The sequence below is a fragment of the Micrasema longulum genome, unplaced genomic scaffold (assembly GCF_059751315.1).
Source record: "Micrasema longulum isolate JH-2025_06_02 unplaced genomic scaffold, ASM5975131v1 h1tg002825l, whole genome shotgun sequence".
Taxonomy (NCBI): domain Eukaryota; kingdom Metazoa; phylum Arthropoda; class Insecta; order Trichoptera; family Brachycentridae; genus Micrasema; species Micrasema longulum.
The window spans coordinates 42,542-60,279 of record NW_028279949.1 but is presented as its reverse complement, the minus strand read 5'-3'; the positions used below and the strand labels follow the sequence as shown (position 1 = coordinate 60,279).

The 17,738-nt window shown below is 30.3% G+C and overlaps 1 protein-coding gene across 2 annotated transcripts in view; it reads right to left on the bottom strand.

Moving 5' to 3' along the window:
* LOC148271522 (uncharacterized) overlaps positions 1-17,738 on the bottom strand; it is a 256,041-nt gene that overhangs the window by 205,648 nt on the left and 32,655 nt on the right. For both annotated transcript variants that reach the window (XM_088241288.1, XM_088241289.1), the window contains exon 2: positions 13,554-13,637. The gene's annotated coding sequence lies outside the window, so the exon portion shown is untranslated. The remainder of the gene's footprint in view (positions 1-13,553; positions 13,638-17,738) is intronic.

Genomic DNA, 17,738 nt, shown 5'->3' with positions numbered 1-17,738 from the left:
CTGTAAAACGTTTCCGCTAAATCCGGGTTTTTATCTGTAAAGCAGAAATGCACGCAATAAAAAAAAATATATACATAACTAAAACAAACTATTACGCCGTTTCCCTGTAGGGGCAGTGTGGATAGAACGCCACATCACTCTATCTATGCTGAGAGACCCACGATAATTATTACGACTTTTTTTAAAACTTTTACTACTGAATTAACAAATTAATTCAGTAGTAAAAGTAAACATACATATTTATTATTATGACATTAATAAATAAAATCGTCGTTAATGTTGAACAACGACGGATGATGGACTTTCATTGAAGTTTGATCTTGAATAGGTTTTATAAAGGCCTGATATTCCCCGGTTTGAAAAAAATAATAAACATATATTTATGCAATTAACCTCAGTATCAAAAAATATACTTTTGTACTGTCAGAGTTGTGGCATAAAATTTAAAAAAAATAGTTAAACCACTCTCATGTAAAGTTGAAAAAAATCACATGCGTCGTTTTACTACAATAATGACGAAATGTAGGTAACTAAGTACGCAGTGCAAAATACATATATTTTTTTTTATTCGTTTTTCGTTATGATGAACTCATTAATATCATAACCTGAAAAGTCGTATTATTGAACGAATTAATTTTTCCATTTCTTAAATGGAGAATTTTACAATAACGTATTTGGTTTCTCTAGGTTGTCTGGTGTTGACATTCCATTTTCGATCAATTAAAAGCCTCAATAGTAACCACACTCATCGACGAGTCATAATTGATGCATTACTCACCGTGAATATCTGAATTGTGTGAATTGACCTTTTTGATTAATGTACGCAAACTACTATCCGCTACTCAAAAGGTGAAAATATCAAACAAGCTTTAGAAAAAAACCTGTTTTGGCGACTTTGGACTCAAGTAGGTAGATTTCTAAGCTGCTGAAATTATAAATAACATTAAATAAATTAATATATACCCGATATATGGATAAACAAGGTACTCAGAAATCATACGTGCAGTTTATAAATTAAACAGAAAATCATATTTATAAATAAGTAGTTTCAGTTTTTTTTTCAGGTAAAATCAAAGGTAAAATAAACAAGACGCCGTTGAGTATTAAAAAAATAAAGCATAATTACATACCAATGAAATACATATTAATTGTAAAAATATTAAACAAAAAATCCCACAAAGGCATGGCCTGTTTGTGGGTATACAAGAAAATGTTAATAAATTTTTGCTTCTATAATAAATAATGGACAGTTATAATATTTTTTGCAACAAATTAAAAAATTACACTATACTATGAAGAGAAGAGAGGAGATGGGAAGGAAAGAAGAAGGATAAAGGAACAATTTAAATATTTAGATAGTGTCATTTCAATCTTGACTTAAATTTGGTTTTAATAGTCTATTAATAAATAAAAAATATTTAAAAACCACTAAACTTCCTCATTTTCATTTTTGTTTTATTACAGGGCTAACCATGATACGGAATTATACAAAGTGTGTCATTTAAAAATGCGAAGTTGTATCAATTATACGATTGGGCGTATAAATCGAGACAAATTAATCAGAATAACAATTCCAAGGCTCTAGTACAGTATTAACATTACGTAGGATAAGGCAACAGTTATTATTCAGATTACTTAACCTACATCTACTTATTTGACTACAATGAGAATTTTTAATTTTTTTGTCGTCCACCCACTAGACTAGGAGTTTTATCTTTGTTTTATTAGGTAATTTAACAAAAGTACATGCGTAAAAAATATTCAATTTGAAGATCATCGATACAATTCCAAGAGCAAATATCTTCAATTTGTATTCTTCAGATTGTATTAAACTTCAGTGTGACATTCAAAATACAATTCAATGGAGCAAACAAAACAAATTATTACAATATTTGAGTTAGTCCAAATGTTCATTGGACAAACTCAAATATTGTAATGAAACCAACTGGTCCAAGAAGAAGTTTAAAAATTGAAAAATTGTTTTCAGGCGTTTCCGAGTATGTGAAATAATTCAGTCAGATGAATCTCTTCACAACAATAAAGGTTTCAGCTCTTTAACTTCACTAAAATCAACAGATGGAAGAATTGAAGAAATATGGATGTGTAAACATAGGCAAAATGGTGAATGTTACACAGTGTGTAAAGTGGCCACTCAAACCAGCCAATGACAGGTCATAAGCCCTGTAAATGCCTTGACTTCCATATTCCCTTATTTAAGGTATTCTCCATCCCTGTTGTAATTTGTTAAACAAATTATTATTCAATGTCTCCAAATGTTTTGTAATGGCATACACAAGAGCATCCAAAACAACATATTATCGTTATCTCATGGACGGAGTGAGGCTTGAAAGGGCTTCAACGTCCAGAGATCTCGGGGTGTTGTTTGTCGCTCAGTTATATTTTAATCTTCATATAGTTAATCTACGTAAGAACTCCCTTAAAATGCTCGGTTTTGTTCTTAGAAATGCCAAGATCTTTTCTAACACTCAAATTATGAGGACATAGTATAATTCCTTGGTAAGAAGTCGTTTGGAGTTTAGTTCCGAAATTTGGTCGCCACGTGAGGCTCGATACTCTTTAATGGTGGAAAAAGTACAGAAATAATTTCTGCGCTATCTGTACCTAAAAGAGTGTGGATATTATCGTTGGCTTTTCCCAACCGACTGTTTACTGGGGATGCTAGGCTATCAGTCATTATGGAGGAGGAGGGACGTTCATTTGGGTGTTCACTTCTTCCAGGTGATTGGTGGTCGCATACATAACTCAGAAATTCTGATGGATGTAGGTAAGTTCGTACCTGATAACTATCTTCGACAACAGCATCGATTGTTTTACCTACCACGATGCAGAACCAACCTGCCAATGATAATGCCGGTTGGTAGAGCAATCTTGCTACTTAATCGCATCCCCTCGGATGTCGACATATTTTACGACAGTGGGCCTTCCCTTAGGAAAGCACATTCTAACTTTTAATTTTTCTTCTTATATTTTGTGTTATTATTTTAATAACATAACTACCTACTGTTATTTGTGATCTATTGTTGTATCTAGAATGAATTGGGTCTTTTTTCTGTAATGTTCTAAATATCTGAATGAAAACATGAAATGAAATGAAATTGCAGAATTATTCAGATTAGACGTAAATATTCAATATACTAATTTTCTTATGCGCTATGGATTTATATCATTAATTCATGTACCTGCAACTTAATCACAAATAACTATTGACGTGATAACAATTTCTAACCATGGTTGTTTATCGCATTCGCGATCATAATGGAACATCCGTGAAAACCTGATATTAAAAGTCAAAATATTTACGTTTCGCGACGTATAATTCCGCTGCGCAATCACATATTTGAATTTTACAGGTCTAAATATGGAAAATATTCCAAAACTGATATATTTATTTATTTGTTTATCATGCTATTAATTGCATTTAGTTGGCGGTTGGCGAGCCAAATGTTAAGAAAACCAGTCGCCTTAGTAATTGTAATTTAATTTTCGCTTTTTTGAATTAGGTACTTCTTACTATTTTGCAAACGCAATATATTGTATCATTTTTAAATTCATTGCAACTGAGAAAGAAAACATTATTGAGAAGGGAATATGGAAGTCTAGGCATTTACAGGGCTTATCCAGCCAGTCTGCAAGCATTTGGACATACTCAAATATTGTATCATTTTATCGCCAGTGAACTGTGTTTATTTACGAGGAAAACAAAAAACAAACCGACACGAGCGTTGACTTTGAGATTACACATGCGTTGAATTATGACCGCGATAACTTAAGCATATTCATTGTGATCACTCAAATGCTTAGTATGTTTTTAAGCACGTCGATGGTTATTTGTGATTGAGCTACAGGGCCTCAAATATGAACGCTATCTTCATCTGAACATATCGAGACTGTACATTTAACTTTGGTTCTATCTGTATCTATCGGTATGTTCTACCGATTTGTCATCTCGACATCATATGATCGATTAGAACCAATGAATGACTCCGAAAATTTAGTCCGCGTTCCTTACTTCATTAACATTTAAAATAGTTCTCATTTATGTTTTTAAGAGGCTTTTGTGATAAAAAGCGCACACTTCAAAGCGATTATAAACTCCAATAAATCCCAATTCATAAATAAGTCTTTTTTCACTTTTAAATTGCGTGGGTAGTGAAAAAACAAGCAAATTATCTTGTTACGTCAATGCTTGGTTAATACCAAACAATTTACATAGGTACCACTTGTTTACACAGTTATTAACGTATGTCATTGAAAACTTTGAAAATCACTTCAAACGTTTCCATGATTGAGGTTTTTAAAAGATCTTTAAGGTCTAATGACTGCACTTGTTAATTGTTAAATGACAATAAATTTACCTTGATAACTACGACTCATTACAATTATTTATAAAAATCATCACACCTTGAGCCTTACTCACAAATTTGGCTTACAGTTACGCCTAGGTATAGTGGTGAAATACGGATGGTAATACCATCCTTATTTTATCATTATAATAAAGATGGTTTTTCCATCCTTATTTTACCACTATGTCAAGGCGTGGCTTTATACCAGGTTTATAAGTAAGGGCCCTTGTGTATCGGGTGTAAACCTTAGAGTAATAATACGCCTCTGGCTAATAAAGTCTCCCATACGGACAAAAACCATTATATGATTATCAACTATGAAGTTAGCTACAGTTTACAGAAAAACAACGGGCTGTAGGTACTTGGGTCATAAATTGAAAGCACAAAGCAAAAATTTCGAACGTTTTTGTTATATGCAAAAGAGATTATAACTCTGAAGTTAACACTGTCCATTTTTCTCTTGAAGCTTGAAATGTTTGTCAGAATAAGCGTGTATGGCGGTCTATCTTTTCTGCCTACCCCTACTGGGAAATGCTGTGATGATAATTGCAGTGGTTTTAGGGAGGAGTTTACGTTGATAATATATTTTTTTCTAATACAATTTTGTAAAAAGTTCTTTGAACCGTAAATAAATAAATATTTTACAGTATATTTGTCACAATTTCAAAGCACATAAAAAATAACACTGACAACCAGTGTTGTTACTTAGATAAAAAATGGCGCAGAGACATGAACTAAGAAAAAGTGTACGTATTTAAATCACACCTATTTTTACCATCACACAAGTACTCATTCGTACAAGCACTTCTACTACCCACTCTAGATTACGCTGATATTTCCATGACTGATTTAAGCCGTGAGCAACTCGACAAACTTGAACGACTTCAGAATACATGCGTTCGGTATATTTTTGGTTTTAGGAAATATGATCACATTTTTGACTATTGTAGGCAACTGAAATATTTCAAAACTAGACGGCGGAGACACTATTACTCCCTATCATTTCTGTTCACTGTATTTCATAGTCCAAACGCATATATATATCACCGCAAAAAAAATAATTGACCATCAAATCAAGATTTAGCTCCTCTTCCTCATTCTCAAAGCACCGTATTCCTATTTCTATTTAATCTTTCTTCTCTAACTCATAAATTGTTCATGCAGCTCAACTGTGGAATTATCTCCCATCCACTATCAAAGATGTTACTACAGGATATCTATTTAGATCACGTCTAAAAAATATCTTCTTTTTCTTTCTAAATATCTCCTCCTTTTTACTTTTTCTTTATCCCTTTTCTCCACCGAGCAATAGCATTTTGTATACAAATACAGCTATTTATTTTTGTGTGAATCTTTGGCTTTTTATTTAATTTTCTATTGAATATGTTATGTAACTTGAATTATATAAATAAAACTTTAATTTTATTGGTTGGTTAGAAACAGAGGCGGTTCCTTAGTATCTGCATAAGTGCAGTGCGCTGCCAAGTAAAAATATGTGCAAATAAATGAGTAATTTTATTGATAGTTAAAATATGTTATAGGTAGCTACGAAAAACAGGGATTCGTTGCAATATTAAACTCGTAAACATCATAATATTCAATACTAACGACAAAAGATCTAGCGAGATAGACTCTAGCGGACGATTTTCTCATCTTGTCTACGCATGCGCAATCGTCCCCTTGCATGTTCTGTTTTGCACAATTCTTTACCCTGAATTTGTACGAAATATATCATATCTCTCCTAAAATCGTCATTTGAGCGAGATGCACAACGCTTCATACCGGTAATTCGTGCGTTGGAGGGAGAAGATAATATACATACTCCGGGCATTGCCAACGCATGCGTAGATTTGAAGTTTGAAGATCGTTTGTAATGTCACTTTGAACATGCGTAATGACATGATATCAGTACGAATTTAGTAAATTTAGTTATCTATAACAAGCGTATAATGTTAGGCGAATTTAGCGTTTCTGGTTCCTATTGCCCATTTATCACGTCAGATCTGTCATATTGTAATAATATTATTGAACTTAATATACAAGTTGACAAAATGTACAAAAATGCACTTCCAATGTTTTCGGTAGGAGCCGCCAGTAGTTAGAAGATGCTGCTGTGAGTAATAAAACCGCCATTTTTTTTTTTAATTAAAAAAAAAAGAGAATTACTAGAGTTCTTACTATTTACTCCAATATTTAAATTTTCAGACCATTTCCTAAAAGTAAATAACTTGTGCTGGAAAAATGGAAATCGAGTTGTAGTAGAGTGAGATTTGAACCTGGGACCTTTGGTCCGTGAGTCCACAATACTACCTCGGGACTACGACCCGATTCTTAATTAACGGTTAACATTATGTTTTCAAAGTTAAATAAAAAAAATTAAATGTTTTAAATGAGTTGCTATCGCGCCAAGGCAACATTTTTGCTTAATATAATTCGCGACTAGTAAGAGAAATCATGCTTGTATTTTACTTAGTGGTCGCAGACGTAAAATAAGTATATTTTTTGGTCCCAGTATTTTGCAGGACCTTACTTGATTCTTCGGACTAATGACTTCACGGTTATTTCAGCTGTAGCGAGATGCTGAGTGGGAATTCTGAGAACAAAGCTTCGAGATTATTCCATTTCTCGCTTCGTGTTAGCGACTCCAGTTTATGGCTTGTGTGACTCAGTCCTGGCATTTCTAAAGACGTGACTCACCTGTGGTAAAAGGCTGAATTCAAGGAATGTTACGCAGGACTGCAACAGGATATACATTTTGACTTCCGGTATGAAGTACAGGTAAACAAAATCATTTTGTAATCATAGTGAAATGAAATGTTGAAACAATATATTGTGAGAGCCGAACTACAGAGGTTATTTACTGCTCTTTTTAGTGTAATTGTAAGCGGAGAATTTAAGAGGTTAATGATAGCTGATAAATGGCCAGCACAATATGTTCTTGATTGAATTGTTATTTTTCATTCAATTCAAAAATTAATAACGTATCCCTCACTCTATGCGGCTAAGAGACCTGTGTTGAATTAGAGTTCAACATAATGGAATGTGGAAGCATGCATGTTAGTGAAAAATATTAAAAATAAAAAATATTGTCTAAAGATAAATTTTAACATCTGAACAATACGCAATCTCCCGTAATGGTCTCTTCCCTTAGACAAAATCCAAACTTGTACAATAAAAGTTCATTTCTATTGTATATGTGTTTTAAACATATATACTCGTATTCATACATATATGCGTATTACATATTGTGTTTTTTAAAGTAAAATAGTATATTTTTTACTGTTTTAGAATTAAAAAATGCAACCTTAATGTTTACGTGACATTCATGTAATAAAATTATTTCACCTTCAAACGTTGCCTATGAATAAACAAAAAAAACGCATAATTAACAGACGTGTCCAGTTCATATAAAAGGAGTAATTAATAAAAATATATAATGAAGAGCCTTTTAAGCTCTTTCAGCAAAGTATTTAATAGGTTTTCAGATATAGCACTTGACGTTGGGTACTTCGATTTTAGTTCGATATTAGAGATATCAATGAAAGTTAAGGAAGAAACCTGAAATAGTTCATTCAAACCATTTTATCGTAAATATCTAAATCTCGTATTATTACTTTGTCGGCCTCGTGGTGTAATGGTCAGCGCGTTTGCTTACCATTCAAAACGTCTCGTGTTCGATTCCCGACTGGTACCTGAAGCGTAAGACTGATCATCTCACCTTCATGTAACAAAAATGATCAAGATACGCTTCGATTGGAGAGCCAATGCAGTGCCCTATGCACCGTTAGGTGCGGAAAGGGAATGATGATTATGATGATTATTTATTTATTATAACTTTTTAAAAATATTTTTATTTTGTCGTATGTCCTGTAAATGCGAAGAAATCTGTTTTTTTTTTTCCTAAAAAAATTTTATATTACTTAAAAAATATTTTAAAGAAAATTATATCTATTAAATATTTCAGCTTTATTCATTGATATTTTTTTGAATTCGTGTAACTTTAATTTGCCTATTTTATGATTAAGTTTTTTTCTCATAAGCCCTGTAACCGCCGACACAATATCACCGCATTCTTAAAAACGTTTTTTATTTTCGATGAAAACATTTGCATAGGAAAAAATTGTTTTACGAAAGATTTGGCTTCAGGCGATTGAACAATTTGTGCGTGTAATTTTAGACCTAACGCTGTAAGAATACTAAACTTAATGACTATAATTGTCTTGTTTGTACAGGTTAAATGAGGAAACTTGTAATGAGTGATTCTAACAAAACCTTGACATAAAGGTGTTTTGGTTGATGTATCCTGTCTCCGGTTATTTAATCTTAATTTACACATAAACAATACAAAAAAAAATTGAGCAGTTTATTTATTATAATTGAAATTCTTAAAATCCCAAGGCCGATCGGGATACTTCAAATTTATTTTTGTTAGCAAATCGAGTAGCTTTGTCTTTAATAAATATGAGTAAGATTGGATCGCAGTACCTTTGAAATGATTACATCTTATTTGACAACCTAATGTTGTACAATTTGTTTTGAAATTTGAGAGTTGATGAGTTTAAAGGCTGTTCAAAAACGGCTTTGCAGAGACAGCTGTAGCAATTGACATAATTAAATAAAATGGATTGAAATCTTCAAACGCTAATTTGTCACAAGTTTCAAATTGAGGTTTATCCGGAATAACCGTTCTTCAAAATACGGTTGCGTTTTAATAAAGTAAATTGTAACAAGCGAGAGTAAAATTATTGCATTTGATATGATCTTAAAAATCAATTGAAAAAATATAATAATCATCCTTAAAAGATACAATTAGATATTAATGATTGATTTTTTTTAGAACAAAAGTTATTTTTAATAATATTTAAAGAACACCGATCACTCTCTTGGGAAAGCTATTCCATTTCTCCACTGCCATCTTTGTCAGAAAGTTTTATCTGGGGCTGAATGTGAAGGAGGTAGTATTTAATTCAAACAAATTAATGTTATTATTCATTAATAATAGGGTATAATTATTGATAAATATTTGCAATGGACAGAACACATAGAATATATACACAAAAAATTAGAAAACTTTTCCATATCTTCAAGTTGATACGTAACATCTTATCCCTAATTAAACTCAAACAATCAAATTTTATTTTATTTTACTCAATTATAACTTATAACGGCATAATAGGATGGGGAAGCAGTAATAAATCGATATTGGAACCTCTTGAGTCTGCTCATAAATCAATCATTAAAATCATTTTAATAAAGCCCTTTAGGTACCCCAGCGTCATGTTATTTGAGGATTTGGGATCTTAGATATAAAGCAATTTTATATTTTTAGAATAATAATATTTTTGAAAGTAAATTATTCTATCAAATCCCAAAAGGAACACTCCCACACTACCAGAAGTCAAATTAGAGGATGGGTCATAGGGCCTATCACAAACTCTGAACTCGGGCAAAGAAATTTCAGGTTTCTGGGCCCCAAAATATTCAACATGTTACCCAAACATTGCAAAACTATGACCCGGATTCAATTTAATAAATTTGTAAAAAATTGGTTTCTGGGTTTAGGTCGAGAAAAATCGGAAAATTTACTCAAAATACATTCCTAAAAAATAAATTAATATTGTATAACTGTGTAGTAAATTAACTAGTAGGTAATAATGTTATTGTTTATTTTGCATAAAAATTCTGCCTTAAAACAGGTTGTACCTAGTTAGGCATACTAGAGATGATCCAGAGAAATCTTTTACCTAAGTGTATATGTAGTAGATAAAGTGATTGTTATTTTTGTTAATAAACATTGATTATTTTTTTTATTAAGATTTTAAATATTTCAATGAAATTACCACGCTGCCTCCGCGCTTCCAGTGAACTCAAACCAAGTTTCATTAAGTGGTCGTTATATATGTTTTATTCCCTAGAGAAACTTATTACATATTTCTTAACAAACCTTTTTAGTGACGTTTTCTTTAAAAAATTGTGGAATGTATTTATGTGTAAAGAATATTTTTTCAGCGTTTCATCTAGTCAACCAAAAGGTCATTTATCTTAAAACTACGATATTGCAGCTTATATGTTTCCATCATTAAGGTAATAAAATACTTCAACTTTAGATACAATCGGGTGTTTTTTAAGCATGATAAAACTTTAAGTAAATATGTGACTTTTTATTGGAACGAGCTTGTTATTATTGCGTTCAAAAGAACGGTAATAATATTCAACAAACATCCACCGCGACTAGAAGTAACGTAGAGCATTATATGGGTCCAATTTTTTGCCTCTTTTTCCAACAAAACGGACGTTATTTCCGAAATGGTGCGTGTTATATTGGTTTCCAATACTTTAAGAGTAGTTGGTTTGTTTCCAAAGACCATGAACTCAACGTTATTCCATAGAAAATAATTCAATAGCATCGTAACAGAACCATTTCTGGATAAAATGTTGTCGCCAAACATGTCACGCTGTAAAATTATGGTTTTACAAAGAGCCTTGTACGTTTGGCAAGCTGGACAGTATTTTTTAAAGTTAATTTTCACAATTTACTAGCGTTTTTCGAGTGTAAGGCTTTCTTTTATTAACTTGATTACTGTCAAATAGGACAAATGTAAAAAAATGTTATCAATACTTTGATAATAGATAGTATTACCAATCGAAGGTTCTATCACGACAAAAAAATACCCGTTAGAAAATATGTGATCTTTAATTACGAAGATTAAAATAATTATTGTTATTTAGTATCAAGAGGCTAATTGTACAATAATACTAGACATTATACAAGACTTCGTGATATTTAAGTATAGAAAATAACAGGCGCTTATGCAATGGTAATTTTTACAGAGTGTGAAGTCGATTAAAGATAATTTGTAAGATCGACCATTTTACAAGATGCTACGTGATTTAAAAAGTATTTTGATCAAATGTTTATAGATGTTGATTTCCTCACAGTATTTATCAATTACGGATTCGTCAATAAATTTGATAACACATTGCTGCTTTCAAAAATTCGAATCAGTCAATTTTATCGCGTAAATGATTGTAATTTAGATAAAGTAAATTAACTATTTGATAGGTATTTCGTGCAAGCAACATTAATTGTTTTAGTGTCATAAAAAAAATCTGTGACAAAGATTTTATGTAACAGATAAATTGATAAAACTGTTGACAATGTTAACAAATCCATAATTTTTGAAAGTATGATATAATAAACCGGGTTGTGGTTCCTTAATAGTATTGTTGACTCATGAACCAAAGGTCCCAGGTTTAAATCCCCCTACCACAACTCGATTTCCATTTTTACAGCACAATTTTAAAAAAAAGGAAATTGTCAAAAAATTTTAATATTTATGTAAATAATAAGGACTCAAGTATTTCTATTTTCAAATAAAAAATGTTTTTTAAATGTATATTCAGTTTAAAGCGTTCTTAAATGCCCTGTTTGAAACTAATTATTAATATCGAAATAAAACTTTCTTTTTCATGGAATTTTTTCTCTGTTTTTTATGTGTATTATTATTATTTTATCTCTTTCTGAAATCAATGTATCAAATATTTTTGTCTACCATATATTATATTATTATCATATATATACTTACTGTAAACTAATTTTCAGAATTTGTTTTTAAAATGAATTTGTTAATACCATTTTTTTATACGTAGATATGTATTTACATATATTTTTTTTGTTTTAATTCTTTACAAGTTATTTACAATTTACAATTTCCTTTTTATATTTATCATTATGTATATTTTTTCTTTTTTACTATGTAAAGTTTCACTTTTTATTTTGCATAGCAGTGTGCTCTTTATTGTTTCTACATGTATTCAAAAAGGCGTTGTTTATTTTTTAAATTTTTACTTACTATGTGTGTACTTACCTGTATATTTTTTGTAAATGCCCCTTGGGCGTATTGTGAAATTAAATTTAATAAATTTTGTGTAAAGACACTATTATTATTGTAATTTTATTAATTTTAATACCTTCACACTTTGTATTGCTGAATAGTCAGCAAAAATAATGTTGAAATTAGTCACTCGTTTACCACTTCGTTATTATATTGGTCAATGTATTTTTTTGTCCTTCTGTGTTAACATATATGTTTAAATGTCGCATATGCAAATTAAATTGCATACCTAAATAAAAAATATATTTATATACTTAATAACGTTAACTGAGTAAGAAGCATAATGGCAACCTATTTTATTTTTTTAGTTAACCTTTTGATTTATTTTGTAAACTCTTCATTGTTAAATTCCTCTAGGCGTTTACTAATATATATATTTTTTAAAACCCTCTATTAATACCTCCTAAACTACACAAAAATTTATTTATTAATTATTTATTGACGCCCAAAAGGCTTTTATATATACCGAGGTCATAATCAATTTACAAATATTTAAATACATATTTTTTAATACTTATAAAAAACAAATAAAAATACTAGAAACTCAGTTATAACTCTTTTTTTTTTTTGTTTAAATTAGCCCTTGGAGTTAAATAAAGTGAAAGCAGATGTACATATTTTTTGGTCATCATTGTATTTGTTCCCGAGAAAGCGACTTCTCGTGATAAATTAATTTATCTTAAATAAATTATGTATGTATATATTGTGCCCCGACTCAACACGGATTTTCTACCGAGTTGGGGCAAGTTTACATGCATGGGCGATTCCTGATTGTGTCGTTAAAAACTGCGTCTTTGTCCCTTATAAATGTATGTACAATGTTATAATATATTTGTATGTTTTTTATTCCAGCAAAAGTTATTGAAGATTTAAAGGAATGGTGTGAAAATTAAAATATTTGATTAATAATAATAATTCAAGTATTTCTTTATGAACGTTTTAAAAGAAATGCTTTATTAAATAAAAAAAACTTTTTTTATCAATTAAAATTGTAAAATACATGGGTACATCTTCATGTAATAATTTTTGGAAAATTTACTTTAATTACCTGTTTATTTATTTACACTCGTAAACATTATGTTTATTAAATTTATTTCTTAATTTTTATTTCTGTTTTTATAAAAACACACATATACAACTTGGATATTATCAAATTGAATTTAATGTTTGATTCTTTCCTGAGATATATTTTAGTTTTAATTCAGTAAAAATAACTTAACAGTCCGGAGCAATATATTTTATAACCATTTATTATGTTTTTATATTCAGGATTAAATACATAAAAGGGACTTACAATATTCCTCCTTGTCGAGGTATTATGCTCCAGTCCGCAAGTCCTTCTGCGGACTTAGGGACCTTCGTTATATATCACTTATTCCTGAAAACAAAAAAAATATGTTGGAATTATACGATAATTACAAATCAGGAAAAAAATAAGATAAATCGATATCTTTATAAGTTGTACGAGTAATGTAAGATGTTTACATTTTGTAACATGAACAATCTTTTACTTAAATGTTAATCAATAATAGTTTTAGTTTGTCTAAATGTTTCCAGACATGGACTGGTTTTTACCCTCTACGAAAGGAAAAAATCACATACTTCGATTACCGATAAAAATATATGAAATGGATTTAGAATAATTGATTGTATTTTCATAATCAATTTGGATATTGTAGAGAAATGTTTTCATACATAAATGTAAAAAAAAATTCAATAAAAATATGTTAGTAGAAAAACGCGAGTTGTTTGGCCTTGGTTGTTGTGACGTCAAGATTCATGAAATTTTCCCACACAAATTTCAATGGCAGAAACATATAAACGTGAACCGTGATGTATAAGGGGCGTGACCAATGGAATGACCGTTTTTGCGGAAATTCAAAATTACAAATTTAAAAGTATTTTTTATGCTACTAATAATTAGCGAATTTTTTTTTACTCAACAGTATTTTATAGACCTTTATTACTTTAAAAACGTTTAAAAAAAACATGATATTTCCCTATTGATAAAACTGACTGGTCCAAAAAGTATATAAAAGAAGAAAAAAATAAGGCGTTGGCGTTGCGCAGTATGTAGGCAAAATGATTTTATTAGATAAATCTTATCTTATAGATACAGGTTTCATCACTTTGACTTCACAAAAATAAACAGATGGAAAAATCAAAGATTTGATTGGGGATTGTAACAGATAGCGTAATCGTAATAGTAAAGCGAAACATATGGCGCAGATGTATATTTTAAATTCTTTAATGTCCTGCCGGTAAAACAGCTTTGTGACTACAAATTGATTTTAGATCACTTTGTTGATCTGGAATATAAAAAAAGAGTTTTCCACACTCACAACACTAGATAAAAAAAACTAAGGGCTCCCTGATCGTTCCCCGAATTACAAATTACTTCGGAGAGCGAACATTAAATTGCGTTATTCCAAGGTTGTACAATGATTTCCCACAAACCATCATTAACATGAAGAATCTTAGAATGAAAGAAAAAAGAACTGAAGAAATATTTTATAAAATACTTTATAGTGCCTGTTAATGAATATATTTGTACAGTATAAATAAAATTTTGTAAGATAAACTTGACATTAAAAAAAATGTGTCCCACCGAAAACTTTTTAGACTTTGTGGGTAACATATTGTACCATTTATTTTACAATATCAAATAAATGCTATTTTGCAGATCTGAAACTGTAGAAATGTGGATGTTCAAACATATGCGGAACGGTGAATGCTACACAATGTGTAAAGTGTCCACTTAAACCCGCCAATAAATGTCATATAAGCACTGTAAATACTTAGGCGCCCACATTACTTTTGTTTTGCTTTTATGCCTGACAAATTAACTGTTAATGATGACTGTGGGGAGAATGATTGGTCTGTTGAACAGACTACCGAGAGAGGTGGATCTTTTCCATGCTAGGATTACCAGTTTTAGACTTTTCCTCTCTAACTATGTATCATAGAATGTATTAGTATTCTTAACTTATGTTTTAGTGGACAATATCTTGGACCTTGATAGTTTATTGTGTTTTGTTTTCAAAACATGTTTTTAAAACTTAATATACGCTTAAACAATACTCACTTACAGATTCAAAAACTACTCTTACTCAAATGAAATACATTACCCCTAAAATACATACCTACAAATAATATAATCACTAGATCCTCAACACAAAGACAACTTAAACATATACAAACTAATACCACTTTTGGATAAAGGGATTTTGAGTATTATTCAATCAAAATCTAAAACCTGCTTCCACTATCTATTTAAACAATTAGTAACGAGAAAATGTTCTAAAAGGTGATAAAAAAATGGATAGTGGAGCTAGGTAGAAGTAAAATGGATTGTCTCATTCGCCCAAACCAATATTGAATCAACTGCTCCACAAGTGTATAGCTTATGTTAGGTTTTTGTTTTTTCATTGTGCATTTTGTAATATAAATAAAAAAGATGTTCATAAATTAATTGTAAACATAAATACGTAGTGTTTAAAACTGTCCAAATATGTTGTTAATTATCTCTGTTTATTAAATTAGGTTTCTTTGTTTATTCTCAAATGTAAAAATATTTCTGAAAAAAAGCACGTTGTTAAGTGTCTTTGGCACGGGTTACCCCAGTGAGGTCACATTAATTTTATTATTATTTATAGTTGGCAAGAGAAACAATATAAATGAATAAATAAATACGTACATTGTAACTGGCAGTAATAATGTTTTCTACATTTAAATAAATAAATAAATTCTGTTCCAAAAATATTTCCTATTTCTATAAAAATAATATAAAGTAAATAAAAGACAAACGAAAAAAAAAATCACGTCATTGTTAGTTTTTAAATTCCTTTAGAAATCAAATAAAATCCCACGATTTAAACCTCGTAATCAAAAACCCGATTCAGGTAGATAGTCACTCATGAGGCGGTTTTTTGCGTACTCACGCATACAACTTAACAATGATTTACTTCTTAAATATATCATCATAATTCTACCCCAATCAATACCAGATGGTGCATAGGACACTGTATCGATAAACCAAGTGCAGCGTTTTGCGATCAACTATTACAGGGAGGAAAGGTAAGAGACATTAGGTGAGAGATAAAGAAAGTGGAATAATATAGCGATAAATCAAAATGTTGGTCTCGTGGTGCAGTGGTCAATGAATTTGCCTATCATGCAAGAGGTCTCGTGTTCGATTTTCGAGATGGTTCACGTGAAACATTTAATTAATAAGATGTTTTTACACTTGAATATTTTATAATCTCTACACCTGAAATTTAAGACTGATCATCTTACCTTCATGTAACAAACATTTATTTATTTGTTTTATTTTATTTGAGATTTTTACAGCTACTACATAAAAAAATATTTTGACAGTTCTAAAGCAAATTTAAAAAAAAATCCATTGTAAATCTAATAATACATAATATGTAAGAAAAGAGTTTACGCAATTGTATGTGTAAACGTTTGTATTCATGTGTGTGTATGCGGGAATGAATGAGGGAGAGGGTACATGTGTGTGCGGGAATGAATGAGGGAGAGGGTGCGTGTGTGTGGGTGCGTAAGTATAAACAAATAATTTAAAACTTGTATTTATAGCCTCGTAAGAAGTTTGATTATAAAAAAAATAAGTTTTTACCTACTTTCGAAACCCTTTTGTTAAAATTTAAGTCAAAAAATGTTATAAATTGTATTTTTTTAAAACCTTATTCTGAAAAAAAATCATTTTATTTTTTAATTTTATTGATACGCACTGAATGAGTAACATGCAACGAGTCCCATACAATACAACCACAAAATGCAGTAAATATTTATTTATTTATATGACAAATATACAATATACATACAATATTTATACATATAAAGGCGGGCATATTGCCTTAAGGCAATTTCTTCCTACCTACCCAAACCGTTCAGTTCGAGAAAATTATAAATACATGGACATATTGAATCTTACAATTTTACACAAAAATTAAAAGCAAAGATTAGCAAAAATAAATATATATATTTTTAAAAAAATAACACTATACTATACTATACTATAAAGGAACAATTTAAGTATTAACATAGTGACATTTTAATCTTAATTTTAAAGTAAATAAAGAAAGGGCGTCTCTAACATTAGTAGATAGATTATTCCACAATCGAGCGGCTACTACTGTGAAAGAAGAGGCAAGAAAATTAGAGCGATGACAGGGTATTAAAAGGGTTCTCTCGTTACTAGAATGAAGAGATAGTCCGTGTTGTGAAAGAGGTTGGATGAGCTCTCTCAGCTAAACAGGTAAAGTGGGATTATTTAAAATATTGTGAAGAAATGATAGAATGTGAATGTTTCTTCTATGCCGGATACTGAGCCAGTGTAGCTGCGTAAATACAATCTAATGTCGATAATAAAATAAGGTAGGTATGTCAATACGCGTACGTTGATTCAAAACGAACATGATCAAGATACGCTGCGATTTGCATTCCAATGCAGTGC